The following is a 16,381-nucleotide window of genomic DNA, read 5'->3' as shown; positions in this document are numbered from 1 at the left end:
CGATAATTATATCATTTAACATGAGAGAGAGAGATTTGATATAATTTAGTTGGTTTTATTTATTTTCTTAGAGAGCACTATGTAATATAATGAAAGATTTTTATAGAGCATACTGGATGGAGAGATAACATAAATATTATTATCCCTAAAAGCTGGGTGGGAATGATCTCTCTTTTATTCAGTACTACAGCATTTGGATTGCGCGATGAATTGATAATATCACAACGATTGAATCTATCAAACAAAATGATCTCATCGAGATCTTCTTTCTTCATAACAATACAGCATCGAGGCACCACGAAAGAATTCCGTGAAATTTTCAGTTTCCCTCGGCCGCGAAAGGGGAGGTCCCGGAGAGGCACGCTAGATCGCGGCTTTCGCTCCGCGGTGGCCTTAACCCTCTCCGGCGTGCAGGAGGTAACTCATGAAACATGGATCTAGAGTCGCCCTCGAAGAAGTTATATACGAAAGAAGCCGACCGCCTCGTAGTCGTCGGCGATGATCACCGACATGGTTCCCCGCGCCTCTCCACATGTTAGCCGACGTCGTGCCGCGGCAAGAAATCGTTTCCTGGCGCTGGTGGATTCACGGAAATTAGCGCACTCGCTGGTGCGTGCTCTATACGTATGCGCTCAGTCGAGGAAGATGCAACCTGTGCTCTCCCACACGGATTTCGGCACGACACGCTGATGGTGTACGCGTCTTTTTTCGATGACTTTTATTCAAGTTTGCTATTAAGTTTTGTTACACTGACTATTGCTTTCTATTTGACGTGCGGCCCCGTTTTTAATAAGATTCCTTATTATCTTCGAAAGCGAGTTGCGTTGCTCATGAAACTTCCGCTTTCGTATACTTCACACGTTGAGATGGGTAGAGAATGGAACGAAGCGCTTTCCGAACGTGCATAAAATCAACGGGTCGACTTTCAACCATCGCGAGAAACGTGGGAAGTTTCCAATCGAGAATCGGAAATCCAGTCGTTTCATCGTGGAGCTCGGCTCTTTCCCTCTCGTCTCGAGTTCTTCATCGAGTCAACGAATTCTCGTTTGCTGCATGCATGGATCAATGGACACCTACTTCGCCGAGAGACGATGAGATTGCGAAAGTTATTCGTATTTTTGTCATTCCGAAAACAACGACTCGGGCCATTGATCGGAACCAATTGCAGGGACTTTGTCTTTCCTGTTTGGTCAGTAAAAGATCTACTTCCAGCTGTTTCAACACGTGAATCCAATAAATTTCTATAAAGCGATCATTCAACTTGTCAATTTTTTATATCTATTAGAACTTCGTATCTATTAGAATAGAAATTTATTAAATTTAAACAAGTTTTTACGTAATGTACGCTTTTATTTTTTATTTGCTATACGGATACACAAATTATTAATATATTTACGATAAAGTAATTACAATAGTTACATAGAAACTTTAGGCTTTATAAAGTTTTTCATAGGAAGCAAAATTAAGAAACAGATAACAAACAGAAAGAATTTGCACATATTTTACAAGAAGTAAGAACAAGCATTCGATGATTTGAACCTTACTTTGTTTTCTCTTTGACTCGAAGGAAATTAATCGTAGTCTCGATCAAAGTCCGATGAACCTCCGTCTCATTACAAAATACTCGATACTCACGGGAGGTCGGCTTTCGTTTGAAACGACTCTATCTCCCTTCATGCGAAGCCAGGCAACCAGATGACTACGCAGCCATAAATGGATGATCTACGATGTAACGATCTCTTCACTCTCGTCTCGACATCACAATTAGTCTCATGAGTAGATGTGTGCCTGCAGGCCAATGAGTCGTGCAAGGGTGCGAACAGGTATAGCGATCGATGTTCATTTATGCAACGCTCAAACAGAAATTTCATGTTGAAATAAATTAAGTAAATCGTAAAATTCCTGCATCATATTGAATAAATTCATGTTCAGTTTAAAAACTCTATATTAATTACGACACACATAAGAATAAATGCTATTCAAATCTATCCGATAATAAATGTTTGTCGTATGCGATCATCATGCTGGTTGGCTGACCCGTATCAATTTGTACGGCACAGTGCAAAGTTGGAGAAGAAGATCAACATGGTGACATTCTAATTTATACAAAACTTTCTTAAACGACGAGAAGTACGACGTTTTTTGATCTTTTTGCTATCGAGCCCCATGAGAGGCCTTATGCGTTCGAGACTTCACTTCCCCAGATTTGTCAAGCGAGCAAGATGGATAGACTTATCCGGCACGGCACGCTTTTCTCTCTTGTACCATGGTCTTTGAAGCTCTTCTCATTGGTCATCCTACTCGCAAGTGTTCGCGTCACATTTGTTCGTACTTCGCGTAATGCTTGCCCATCGCGAAAACGATCTTTCTTCAATGCGTTCTTACGGATTACGTGCCTCGCTGAATGCTTGACTGAAACAGTAAGCTTTACGTTGGAGTTTCCGGCAACTTCTTCGTGAGGTAAACATTCCACCCATATCCGATTCAGATTGACGATTTAAGCAATATTAAATTACTAATTTTATATTAATTTAAATTTTATAATTTTATATTAATTCTACAATTATATCTAATACATTGTATAAGCAAAAATATTCGAATCGCGTACGATTCACGCGGCAGGGAACTTGAGAGTAATTTTATTTAAGAGTGGAAAGAGGTAGAAAGTTTTCATTTTTCATCGTCTGGGATAATCTCAATTTTCAACTTGAAAGGTCGAAACCACCAGTTGCCAGCCCCTGCCGGTTCGTTCTGCTTGGAAGTGATCTATTGTAATAAATGACTGAAAAGCCACGCAAAACCGATTCTAGTTAATGCATTTTATTCACAATATCCACACAATAGCTATTCCGTTGCGCGGCGCGCAAGGGAAAGGCGTAGCGGCACTGCATTCCGACGTATTGTGCCATCCATTATGGAAAATTGGTGAAAATGCGTGCTGCCGTTCACCGGAAAAGTGTATCCGCGCCGCGATGGTCTCAGCTGCGTCCAAACTGCTTTCAGCAGGAATCAATATTTCGCGAATACCTCGCGAAAGGTTTTACGGCTGACAGTGCGGCCTTTACAACGCAATGTAGTTTGTCGCGGTATTGCAGCCAAGAGGGAAACGTCGAGTGCATTTATATTTGGGTAAAAGCCAAAGCCCGCGGAAGGTATTGCGACATTTATTATGGTGGAGTTTTCTGAAAAGATAATGGACTTGTAAACCGGACGAAATAATGCGTTTTCAAACGCCACCTCGTCTCATGTTCTCTCCTCCAACCGCGTCATAATACGTAACGTGATACAACGTTATTATGTATCACATTATGTTGTAACATTGCCATTAAGTTTATTATTAGACCGTTTCGTCGTCCCTCTTATCTGATGACTCCGATTACTTCATCCCATTTATTTACAAAGAACGGTTTTACGATCCTGATTGTCCTAATTACTACGTAACGGTGCAATTGTGAGGCAAAAATGGCGCACGTTGTTTAGCGCGAGAGAAAAGGAATACCTGCACAAATTAAGTAGCCGGAAATTAGTATCCGGGATCTGTGCATCGGAAGAGTCGGGGACGCTCTGCGAGGACGGTGCGGAGGCTACGTAAAGAAATAAGAAGAGTCGCGGAAAATAAGTGATGAAGACTGCACATTGGTTTTTTTGCGTCTGCTTCGTGAAGAGACAAAGTGTACGAAAGGAGGATGAGGTGAGCGCGGAAAGCTCTTTCTCTCTCTCTCTCTCTCTCTCTCTGTGTCGCTGAGAAATTTAATAACTTCGCGAAGCAGAATCGGCTCCACAATACCACGGGACGGGATCTGGGAACGAGGTGCCGGAGAGATCGCGAAGGGATGAAATAGCTCGAGGTTGTTTTCGTCCGGGAGTAACGAAGCTATTTAGGTAACACCGGAATAAAATTATCGCATGTCGTCCGCACGTGCGCGCGCGCGCGCGCGGAGCGGGTCCGGAGGATGTTTGCACGCGAAGGATTACCAGTGCAGATTCTATACGCAAAGAGAGAGAGAGAAAGAGAAAGAGAATGTAAAAGAGGGAGAAAGGAAGAGAGAGAGGGTGAGGAAGAGGGAGGGAAAGAGAAAGAGGGATGCCGGAATAAATGGAGGTAGCGGAGTTTAAACGTGTGGGAACACAGCCCGCCGCGGATGCTAAGGAACGACGCGGTGGAGGTAAGGTAAGCGAAGGAGCCGGAACAAAAGGCCGATGTGCGAGGAATGCTACCTGCTAGAGTGTCGAAAATACGGCGTGCCCGCCTCTCCTTTAAATTTCCACTCGAATTATAATTAACCGGTTCCCCCGGGGGATATTTGTGCAGGAAATTGACTGTAACGTGTCAACCTTTCCCATCACGCTTAATTTCCTTCTGCTTTTAGTAGTCTCTCGAATAAAGTGCATTCCCACAGAAAAAGAAATGTGAAAATTCTAATGACGGCGAATACGTAATGTGAATTTGTATTTGAATATATCTTGGATATTTTCCGAGAGAAGATGTGAAACAGTTTTCAATTTGAAATATAATGATACATGTTTTACTTTTTTATTATTTGAAATGGAGTGATAGATGTATTGCAGAGTTATAATTACATAATATCGTGCTCTCTGGCACTCAGGAAGTTGTTAATTACTCCTAAGCTTCTTGACTCGTGATAAAAGTGGGTATTAGAGCGACATGGAGAAGCTTCCGAGATTTGCGCATTGCGCTTAATCGTAAGGAAAACTCGCGTTTAATCGTACGATCTATACGTATTTTATTTATGTACGAACGTAAAAGGGAAGTTTTATCAGAATAAAAGACGCTAATGCACACATAGTTTCATTCACAATTATAATATGCAAATCAGTAATAGCAATACAGTATAAAGTTTAGAAATAAAAATAAATTTTGTATAGATTTAATGTGTAAACATGTTCTTTTTACGCTTTTTAATAAATTTTCTATCAGTAAGAACGACTGAAAACACATATGAACTGTACAATATCACGTAGATTAGCTTATCGCCGAGAAGCGAACATGAAATGTGTCTCCCGTAAATGTTTGCCAATTAACGGTTGGCGCTATAAGCCGAATGTCGAGGAAAGAAGAGAGAAGAGAACGAGGCGAGGAATATAAGAGAAGCGGGTGGCGGAGGAAAAGGTGAAGGAGAACAGGAGATGGTGGAGGAGAAGGAGGAGTAGAGATGCCGGTAGTAGGAGAAGGAAGAGAAGGAGGAGGAGGAAGAGGAGGAAGAAGAATAAGACGGAAAAGAAGAAGAGAAGAAAGACGATGGAGAAGAGAGCCGGGCAAAGAAGTAAAAGGGAGACGTGCGTGCGAGAAGAGCGGCGACGAGGGGGACGAGGAGCCCGGGGTGGCCCGAGAGAGTTGGGTAAGGTGAGGGCTCCTATACGGGTAAGTACCACTCACTTCATTGACTCGTGCGTACGCCCGCACGTCTGTCAGAGTCCGTCCTCACTCACTCGCCCGCCTGGTCGCCTCGCCGCAGACACTCGTGGCCGAGAGTACTCGGTACACACACCTTCGAATCTTACCTTCCGACGACGACGACGACGACGACGACGACGACGACGACAACGCCGACGACTTTAGAGGTCTCGAGGTCCCGAGGTCGCAGGCAGCGCGCAGTGCAACCAGCGCGCGACCTCCGCGCCTGGAAGGTCATCTCGCTCGTCTCTCACACGGCTCTCGGTATCGGATTCTGATTTATCGATTGTTTCGATCCCTCCTTCCCTCGGCGCCGTAGGGCCTCGCCTCGGCGACGCGATCGGTGCCCGGACCCTTCAGTATCGGAGAACAGAGCTCGATCGGCGCCGGGACCAAGAGGATGACCTTGGCGCGCGTCGTTAGGATCTTGGTGGTCCTCGTGCTGCCGTTGCTGCTCATCGTGGACGGATCGTGGGCGCAGGCTTATCCCCGCGAGATCAAGCCAGGTGAGCGGTCTGTGGTGATGGGAGAATGCTTTTAACTCGTTAGAGACCATTAGCAGCTCTGGTCGTCACGATTTTTCCTGCTTCTGATCGAACCGTCCAGAGCTAGAATGGATCGAGTTCATTTGTAAGATTCAACATCAAAAGAAATAAAATTTACAAATTAGATCCATTCTATTTCCAAGCGCTATAATTAACAGTTATCAATCGCACTAATTGCTGCGATATCATTTATGCTAACATTCTAAGCAATATCAAAAGTATTGAACGCAAATATTGTTTACTTATCTTTGGACACTTTCATTACGAAATCTTGAGAAATTATCAATCTTTATTAACTAACATTTATTTACAGCAATAAATTAAAATTCTTCTGTGCAAATGCCACTTTTATATATGTATAAGTATGTAGTATTGATACAAAAATAATAATTTGCATATACATATAAAAAAGTGTGTCTTCAGTGAATGTTACCGCTACTTGCGTCTATACACATTTCATATCGCTCTTCTATAGGTAGTATCATTATATTTTAGAAAATTATCAGTTCTCAAGCGATATTTTTTCCCATGTGTCGTGAGAGCAGTCTTTCTTAAGGACCATTGTTTTCGATCGAGAGATCTATGGATCGCCTCTTACGCAACTATAAGGGCCAGGGTTAACGCACGATGAGTAAAGCGCAGTTTCTATCGATCGATGATCGATCGTCATTTTTTCATCCGGTTGAAAAATAGTCTAGGAATAATTTCAGAATAATGAGAACCCATTCTTTTACATAATATTACTAAGTTTACATTGTTTACTGCAATAATCGTTAGTAAACGCAACAATCTATTTTTCATAATATGCTCTTTTTTCATTTTGTAAAAGTTGAGATATATATTCGTTTAACCAGTTCACTATCATCGTTCTTACGAAACCACTTGACACAGCTCAGTCCCATTATCATATTAAAATACGCACACATACATATATACATATATCCTTCGAGCACTAAAAAGCATTTCGCCCGATTTAATTACGCCCTTCACTTACCTTTAAAGTAAGAACGTTCGAAATTGCGCGGCGTTCATTTTCGTCGTGTGGCTTTGATTAATTACATCGCCAGTGAGTGGACGGATTTTCCTGGATTCTCACCGGTCGTGGCCGCCCGGCCGGATTTCCATCCTTGTCCAGCTTTTTCCCGCCTTACATCTATTATCTCGCGTCACTCTCTAGCGGTCTCGGACTCGTTCCCTTTCTCTTCGGAGTCGACCTTCCGCCATAAAAAAAAGCGACCGATAGCATACAACCTTCTTTACAGCAACATTATCTCCTACATTGCTTAATTACTGTCACGAAGTAGATGCATTTCCTGTCCGTCGCAAAAAAATATACAATTAAATCACGCAAAGTAATATTATGTTGCTACAAAAATGCAATAATCAGTCGTTATTTCTGTTGAAATCTGTCCAAATTTTTGAAATGTGTACGTACGTTTACGAACGTTAGCATTAAACTATCTGAATATAAATATTTTTAATTTACACACATATATATACACATTTGTAAAATACATAAAATACAAAAATCTTCTTACATTATGCATTAGAAATTCCTTTTATAGGAAATTGCATATTTGATCAAATAAATTATATAGTATATATTAGTATTATGGAATATATCAGTAGGTAACAAGCATTTTAATTCGTTCTATTGATAATGATTATCTAAACTTTCTCCAATTTATTCTTATAGCTTTATTTGGGGGTTGCTTTTTTCTATTCTTATGTCCATTACGTCACTTGTCAGTCTCGGGATCAAGATATGACTTTCTCTATCCAATAGCTCGAGCTTCTCTCTCTCCCTCTCTCTCTCTCTCTCTCTCTCTCTCTCTCTCTCTCTCTCTCTCTCTCTCTCTCAGGCTGTCTAAGTGAATCTTCTTCCCTCCACCCACTCACCTCGTGCCGGATCTTACACGGGCAGCCAGGCTTGACTGGCTCTATATATCATCCCTCTTGGAAAATTTCGCGCCCTTCGTCGACATGACCTCGCGCCAGGTCTTTGGTATCTCGCGTGAGGAGTCTCTTGGCAGGATGAAACAGTATTGATACAATACCGCTACTGAGCTGTGCCAAAATGCCTGGCTTATCTCGCGCCATGACGGAGGAGAATCATAAGCGATCCTTGGAAGCGTTCGCGGTCTGCCGTCTCGATGGAAATTGTTCGTCAGACTGCGCCAGTGTTAGAATACAGTTCTGCGTGCCAGTCTTTCCGTTGTATTTTCCATCGTGTTTTCTAACAGCTCACTTTTTTCCCTTCCTCTCTATGCGACCACATGCATATATAATCTGTCGATGGCGAGATGTATACCAATAAGTAATTAGCAAAATACATTAAGAATTCATTATATCATTTAGTGCAACTCGATTGAGAATTTGACAAATATTTCTTTCGTGTCGCGTATATGTAATATCGGAATACATTACGATCCTAGTGATACCCAATGGTGTTAATGCCATGTAATGATATGCAAGTAATAAAGAGAAAATATATAATTTTGATGGAAAACAAATTAGTAAATTTATGCGAATAAACATGTTATAATAAATACGGTGCTGCAGCGCGCAAAATGCGCGACGAGGGATGGTCAGGGAAAGTTTTGCGGCACGAAAACAGTGAAAATCTGAAAGCGCATCACGTTGATAAAGGCAACCCGCTATTACCCGAGGGAGGAATTGAAAAGTAACATTGATAGAAAGAACCACCATTGTATCCGCGAGACGAGAAACATGACGTCGTAAGCAGAGGTGAATGGGCGCGATGACGGAAACCGCGATCTTAAAACGACGATCTATCACTCTCGGGGAAACTATGCGAACTACCGTACGTCACGTTCGTCCTGATCGTCCGTTAGAAAATGATAAATCTCCCACGCATCAACGCACGTGGCATCGGCTCTACACAAACTTGATCCGACACTGCCAATAATAATCGATCGCAGTATATCGCAGCATCCCGCTTTTTTCTTCTTGTTGTCACGTGACGATCGTAAGATAACTTTAATCAGAGGTGGCAGCGACGAAGGCACGTCTCGGTCGTCGGTTCTCCTCTCTTGGAAAACGGAAGATAAAGATGACACTGCAGTTGTGTCGTTGTCATTGTTAAATTACGTTCCGCCGGCGCTTGCCGTGCAATTCCTGCTTGCGTCGTGCCTGTGCCGCACTTCGATATGAAACTTCGTCTCGGTTTATTGGATGTCGCATATGCGACCAAACAGCTGCTCTAATAATATCCATTCTCTCTCTCTCTCTCTCACTCTCTTGATTCTCCATTCTCTCATTTTCCTCGTGCCAAAGGGAATATATCACTGTTCAGTTCGATGAGGTTGCTGGTCAAAAGTGTGAGCGCACGGATTCGCATCGAATTCAGTGTTAAGATATCGTGTTGACCGTAGAAATGGAGTCAAATATGTTTTGCACGCGGATCGGGGAAAGTAATTTTGGAAATACGTATGATACATTCAAAAGAATACATTGCATTCGTCTGTAACGAAAAGGAAGCACAATTTTTCGCATTCATCTAGAAATATATACGCTTAAGATACTTAATAAAATTTGAAGCTTTTTGATGTCGAAAGCCTGCTGTCACGATACAGTTATCGCAAAAAGCTATATAGAGCTGAGGAAATGAAAGAAATAATTCGCCAATAATTTTATTCGTCTTGAGGCTTTCAATCTCGCCGCTGGAGTACGTTTGCACAGTCGCGCGCAAAGTGCATCGGCGCCGGGAAATAGCGGTGGCATATCAAAGGGATTCACGATTTCTCTCGCATTTAATCCAGCGCAACAGTAATTACGCCAACGATGCGACGCCGCGAACCATAGATACAATACATAAATAACGAAAAACATTAAGGTAAATAACATTTCGATCACAGCGGCGACACGCAACGTGATTGCGTGATAAATTACTTATAGCTATCAATGGTCGCAACAGCGAATGAATCCAGCACGGGAGGTTTCAGTAAAATAACAGTGATTCAGTTATCCGACTCTTGTTTATTATCCTCTCGGAATTTATTTCGCTCTTTTCATTGCCATCGTTTAATAATGAACCGCGGTAATCTGACCGCTTCAACGATGCAAAAATATCTGAAAGTATTTAATTATACTTGCGAATATTGATAACGTGGTATCAAGACAAAAACGATTAAAACTAAAAACAGTTGTTGATTATTACGAGATTACTTACGTAATGTGTTGTTCGTTTGGTGACGATCACCAAACTAGGAGAGAGAGAGAGAGAGAGAAAGATAATGTTAATTAACCATCCACAGTGATGGTGGCTTAATTCGCGAGAACTCATTCACGTCCCGGTGCTAATAACTCGACGATGATTGATGCTTCAGTGTTCCCGCTACAGAAAAATCGACTCCAATATCGTCAAAGAATCCGTCGTGAAAGATTGATGCGCCCTGAGCCGCGCTGTACATTTTTCCCGATATACGCCTTTACGCGCGATCTCCGCGAAAGTCTCGCGTCATTGGCAGCATCGTCGATCACCGGCGTACGTTCGCCGTAAACCCAGGCAATTTCCCCGTGCCGCGGTCACCCGGTATGCGCTCGATGTCCACCCTAATTACTCGTACCGAGAACACATAATAATGCCACCGACTAGAGGATCCGCTCGGAAAAACTGGCACAAAGTATCTGTCGTCGTGTCTTCCGACGAGAGTCTGGCGTCGTTCAACGAGCTCCGTACGCAGGGGCGGATTGCCCGAGAAATTGTTACTTGCATTTATATCCTACGATACGGAAAGAAATAGTGTGCAAGGAAACACCCTCAAGAATTAATTACGCAATTATTTTCTACAATTTTCTTATGCGAGATACACTGAGAAAAATATCATGGCCTATCTAATCGGATAATCCAATTAAATAGTAACAAACGGATATATCCGATTAAATTGTATAAAAGGCAAAGAAAATGATCGGACATATCTGATGAAGGTAATCGAATATATCCATCATTTAATCGGAAAACAAGAGTAACAATCGGATACACTATTTAATCGGTTTATCCGATAGAAATTTTTCTCAGTGTATCGATACGGTTGAATATATAATACAGAACCCGAGATCTCGAGATGTAATTATGCGAAATTTAGATTTCGATGCCATATGGAAACATTGAGAATAATCCCGGTATTGGACAGCAAAATCGTTCAAATCGGTACGATTTCAATCCTGAGGGTATGTGCTCCAACAATTCCCTCTTGAAGATGATCGGTCTCTCTTCCGGAATCCTCGAGAAGACTCGCGTCCAGTCCGCCCCTGCTCGGGTCTGGTGAATGAGTTTCTTCTGATTCTCGTCTGACTAAATGTCGGCACACAACAATTGTCATAGGCGTCGATGGTCGAGAGTTCACCTTCGGTACTCGCGTCCGATAATGTTTAGTGGCAGCTTGCCAAGTATTACTTCAAGGAGAGTAATTGCTCGTAATTGCGCGTCCTAAGATGTAATGCACTTTGAGTTGTTGTTACATGTCGTGGTACTGCTGCCGCTGCTGCGACAGGTACAGCTATATTGTAATAAAGTGTGGAGTTGATCAGTGAGCTGTGTAACGTGCAAATGCGACAAATCGAAATTCAAACGTGGGATTTCATAGCGTTCACGATGATTTCTTGTATAATTCGAAAGCTGTAACGAAAAGCGCGCGTGTGTATGTGTATATGTTATACATACGTTAGATGTGCGCACTCAAAGTGAATAATTTTGCATGATGAGTTTCGATGGAGTTCACGAAATGGAGAAACTGATTAATTAATCACGTGTATCATCTATATGAAATTAACATGAAACATGTCCAAAGTTTAAAACGGAAAAACTTTCCCAAGAGATATATATAATCGTAATGTAATAATAATGTCGACAATTTAATTTTCGTGTTTTACAGCGCAAGCTAATTTCCCTTATGTAAATGAAAGAGTAAAAATTACCTGATCGTATATATTGCAATAAAAGCGTAATATAATTAATATCGTTGAAACGTTATATTCTCGTGAAAATAATGGTGCTTATAAATACAATGTATTCAAGCCAAAGTTAATGAAAATTCGTGGCGATATTGTCGGAATGAAAACTACCGTATTGAGCTCGCCTCTTTTCCACATGCAGTAAATGCACGTGGAATTTTCGTAATGTGCATTGACAACAGGTGGACACCAGGCTCGGGGATCGCTTTGACGATCGGATGATCTCTCTGTTACATATGTCTCCGATAAAAAAAGAAGAAAGAGAAAAGATATTATTATATCTTTATATGATATGAATTTATATGATATGATATGAAAATCCGCGTTATTTTCTCTGCAGCCGAATTTCAAGTTTTGTTTTATGATGTCGCGTAAAACATTTCCTTTGTAATTTTCCATGTGACGCAAACACGCGGTGCGTTATTGTAACGGAATCCCCAGCGAGATTCAATGAAAATTCATAGCAATCTCGTATCGATGTTATTGAAATTACCGTATCTCTCTTTCCCCGCCGCCGCAACTCTTTCCCGATGAAAAGAATACCGTTTTCCTCGGTAGTGCGGCGCAACGGTAGAATGGAAATGCTAGAATCACGTTAGTGGAAATTTTATGGTACGCCTTCGAAGAAGAGTGTATATAACGTCGGGTGAATATTCATAAAGTCTTCTCTTACATTGTTTACCCGGCTCATTGTAATGGAAAAAATTCCGCGGCGGTTGCCTAACCTTTTGCTCGCCGGACCGGAATATTTGTTTAATATTCATAATGACTTAATAGGGGCGACACTATTTTTCCACGGTGAGGAAATTATGTAATTTCTACAGAAAACGTGGGCGATGAATTTATTTATGCAATTCCGGCCACTATTACCGCTTACGCAATTATTGTACGAGCCGTTGAACTTGCTGTCTCCTTCTCCTTGATTATCGATTTGTTGGCTACGATTGTAATGAATAATGCGAGTACATTTTATGTATGTTAAGTTGATGAACATTCACCATGTTTGTCATCATCTTGTTTGATCAGTAATTCAATATTTTTATATATATTTATTCATTTATTATTAGTAGCATTTTTTCCATAAATTTCTAAATGAGATTCCCGATTAGCTGTTTTCTAGATACAGGAAGTCATCACATAATCTTACTTTAATTGTTATCGGATAATTTTAATCGTAACACAAAAATAATGATAATATTATGTGTACGGCGTGTGCGTGAGATAATAGTGTGATAATGCGATGCACGTAGCGCACGTAAAATCGTTGTTACCTGCTTAGTACGCCGATTCACGAACAAGGAGTAGTTTTACAGTTGTTTCCTTGTTAATGATCCTTCTTTCAAGAATATAGTTTAATGGGTTAAGCAATTGAGACCTGGCACGACCTGACGTGGGACGAATTCATTTATACACGATTTTCACATGATTCAACAAAGCATGTTGCATCGTGCAAGCTTATCAAGTTCAAAAAATACTTTCTACTGAAGATGATCTTGAGACGTTAATTAAATGATCTTGGAATCGGAAATGATCTGTGCAAGTGACAACAAAGCCAGCTTTTGTCACGAAATAATGGCAAAGATATAACTATTTCTTTCAAATAATTCATAACGGCGATTTCTTTCGGGATACGTGTATATAAACAAATTAATGTACGTGAATGTAATTAACCAGTAATCCGAAATTTCTGTGCAAAGCCTGAAGGCGATATAATCCACAGTAACTGTTAATGCCCATCGCAAGTTGTATGCACACAAGAAGATAGACCGCGTCTAACATGCAAATGACTGTGTTCTTCGGAACTTAACTAGGTGTTAATTCGGTATTCACGATGCGTAGACGGTGCTCGGCGGAACGCCTCGGTATGAAGGATCCGCTCGCATTAGCTTACAATTATCCTTATGAATGTTGGTCGGTATCTGTGTTCATTAAGAACTCGGTTGCGGTACGCGTTAAATGAAGTTTTGTACCGAAGTTATGCTTAAATTAAACTGTATCCTAAAACTCGTAACCACTGTTGGAATTTAATAGAACTATGCGACGTGTATCACGATACCAACGTTATATCTTGCATTTCATTTCAAATGAATTAATAATTATCTTATTTTATATAGATTATTATACAACTCTATTGTATCATGAAACAAGCATTATTTCTCATTAATTATTATTAATACATTACGCTACGCGTAGAAGAGGAATTTATATTAATGTCTGAGAAATCCACCCTTAAAAGCATCCAGTCAATGCGGGACATCCTGTACAACTATAAACCCGTGCATAACGTGGCGATACGTCGCGTTTCGTCGATTGTTTATCTCGCCGTGTCGTTTTCGTGGGTTACCACTTGGTCGAGGACTTCTTCCCGGCTTTATCTCCTGCCGGACGGCGGTTACGGCTTCGTGAATAGTCACGGGACGTCCACAAGATGGCCGTCGTATAATTTCAAAGACCTTAAGGCTGACCTGAGTCAACAAGTCATGGTACTCTTGGAACGTGGGAAGCGGAGTGCGCCTGTAGATATGGATACACACGGATCGGGTTGAAATACTTTGTCTGAAATATTTCGAGACCCATCTCCTGCGCCATGTCATGGCTAAAGGCCACTCACTTCCAACTGCAGTATACTGAGATTATGCAATGCCCGACTGATTTTAGATGAGATTGTTTGAGACGATAAGCGCAGCACGTATTGACTGAAACATTGGGATATCTGCTGAAAGAAATATCTACATCTGATCTAGAAAAAGAATAGATTTTGTTCCATGGACCTTAAAATGTAGAGATTTTCTTGTTTCATATTAGTTGATCCGCAATGTCTTGAAATTTCGCAATTTGTTAATTTTCAGAGCTTTTAGAATTTTAAACCCACGGTATTACAATTTTACATGATAATATCATTCATATCTCTTTGTGATGATATTATTCATATCACTGTTTGATAAATGTAAGCTGTAAGAGATGCTGAAGCAGCTTGCAACTTTCATATTTCACTCTATTTTTCCTTTGTAATGCACTTTGATTAGGATGTAATTTACTCCCAAAGGATTCTTGCTCTTTTTGCTCGTGGCAACTCGTCTAGATCAATATATGTCCCGTGATATACGCACGCACCATAGTGCAACAACATGACAGAGAATGTGTTTTGTAAGAAGAAAAACTATGTGCATATTCAGCGGAAAATATATATTTGTATCCGCCAATAATAAGGATTAACGTGTTTTAATTATGCACGAATGTACTGTTAGAAAAACGGCAGGATAACGCTCAGCGCTCGTTATGAACGTCAAGAAGCGACCGTTCGCAATTTTTGCGGACGCTAAGTTCAATCGGTCGGTTAATGAAGAAATAAAGAGGTAGTTATGAGCCGCCCCTTACGCGAATATGGCGGATTCCGGAGGATCGCGGTAGTTAAAAGGATCGGCAAGAACTCTATTAAGGTCGATTAGAAAAATGTTTAACTACTTCAGAAACGCTTAACCCGCCGCACGAACTTTTCCACTTCGTGTCGCTTGGCTACGCTGATAATCCTGACATTAACATGTAATTAAGGCAGGCGAAAAAAAGACGAGCGCGGCGGGGCTAGAGGGGTAGAGGCGCGGAGAGAAAGAAAGTTTAACCCTTCGTTGGAACGGGAAGCCCTCGATCGTCGATCGTTCGTTACGCCGCCCGGAGTTCGAAACGGAAGGAAGTTTGGCCTCGCGAGTCCCATTTACCGGCCTGAAAATTATGGCTGCTTCGCCCGTAACGGGTGATGCTAACGCGTATGCTCGGTTAATCCATCAACCCTGTTTTTACTATCGATCGTTGCAACTGGTACTCCTGGCCTAGAATCATCCTCGTAAACATCAAGATCCGATTAAAAGACGATGTGAGATAAACGGTTGTATCGTCCCTCTCTCCCTTTCCTCTTTCAACTGTTAGAAATAGTGGATCTTCTTGCTGTAAGGTATCGTAATCGTGACTTATTGCCTTTCGCTCGGAAATTTAATCACGTTTACAAATTCGGAAATTAACTCGTTACTGTACTTGCAGCCAGTGAGTACATTTCCGTGACTGAGGATAGGATAAGACGATAGCGACGTCTGTGAATGGAAATGTTTCAACAAACGGATATCCACAGAACTAAATAGTCGCAGTTAGCGTTACCGCAGTAATCCGCAAAGGTATGAAGGGCATGAACATTCAGACCGAATGAAACTCTCCCGAGCATCTTGTCCGCTCTGAATCGCCCATCTGCGAACCGTGCAATACGAATTTAAACGCGAATATAGCTGCACTATTCTGTTGCAACCAGTATTCAGGTCCCGTGTCACGCGTCAATATAAGGCGCCTAATTATTCGTCGCATGAATAATTCACCTTGCAACTTAAGCCACGAGGTCGAAGATCGTTCAGTGGGAAAGAAGAAAGCCTGCGGGGAGCCGAGGGAAAGAAGGGAAAGG

Source organism: Ooceraea biroi, chromosome 5, assembly GCF_003672135.1.
Source record: "Ooceraea biroi isolate clonal line C1 chromosome 5, Obir_v5.4, whole genome shotgun sequence".
In the NCBI taxonomy this organism is placed as follows: Eukaryota; Metazoa; Arthropoda; class Insecta; order Hymenoptera; family Formicidae; genus Ooceraea; species Ooceraea biroi.
This window is presented reverse-complemented; position numbering follows the sequence as displayed.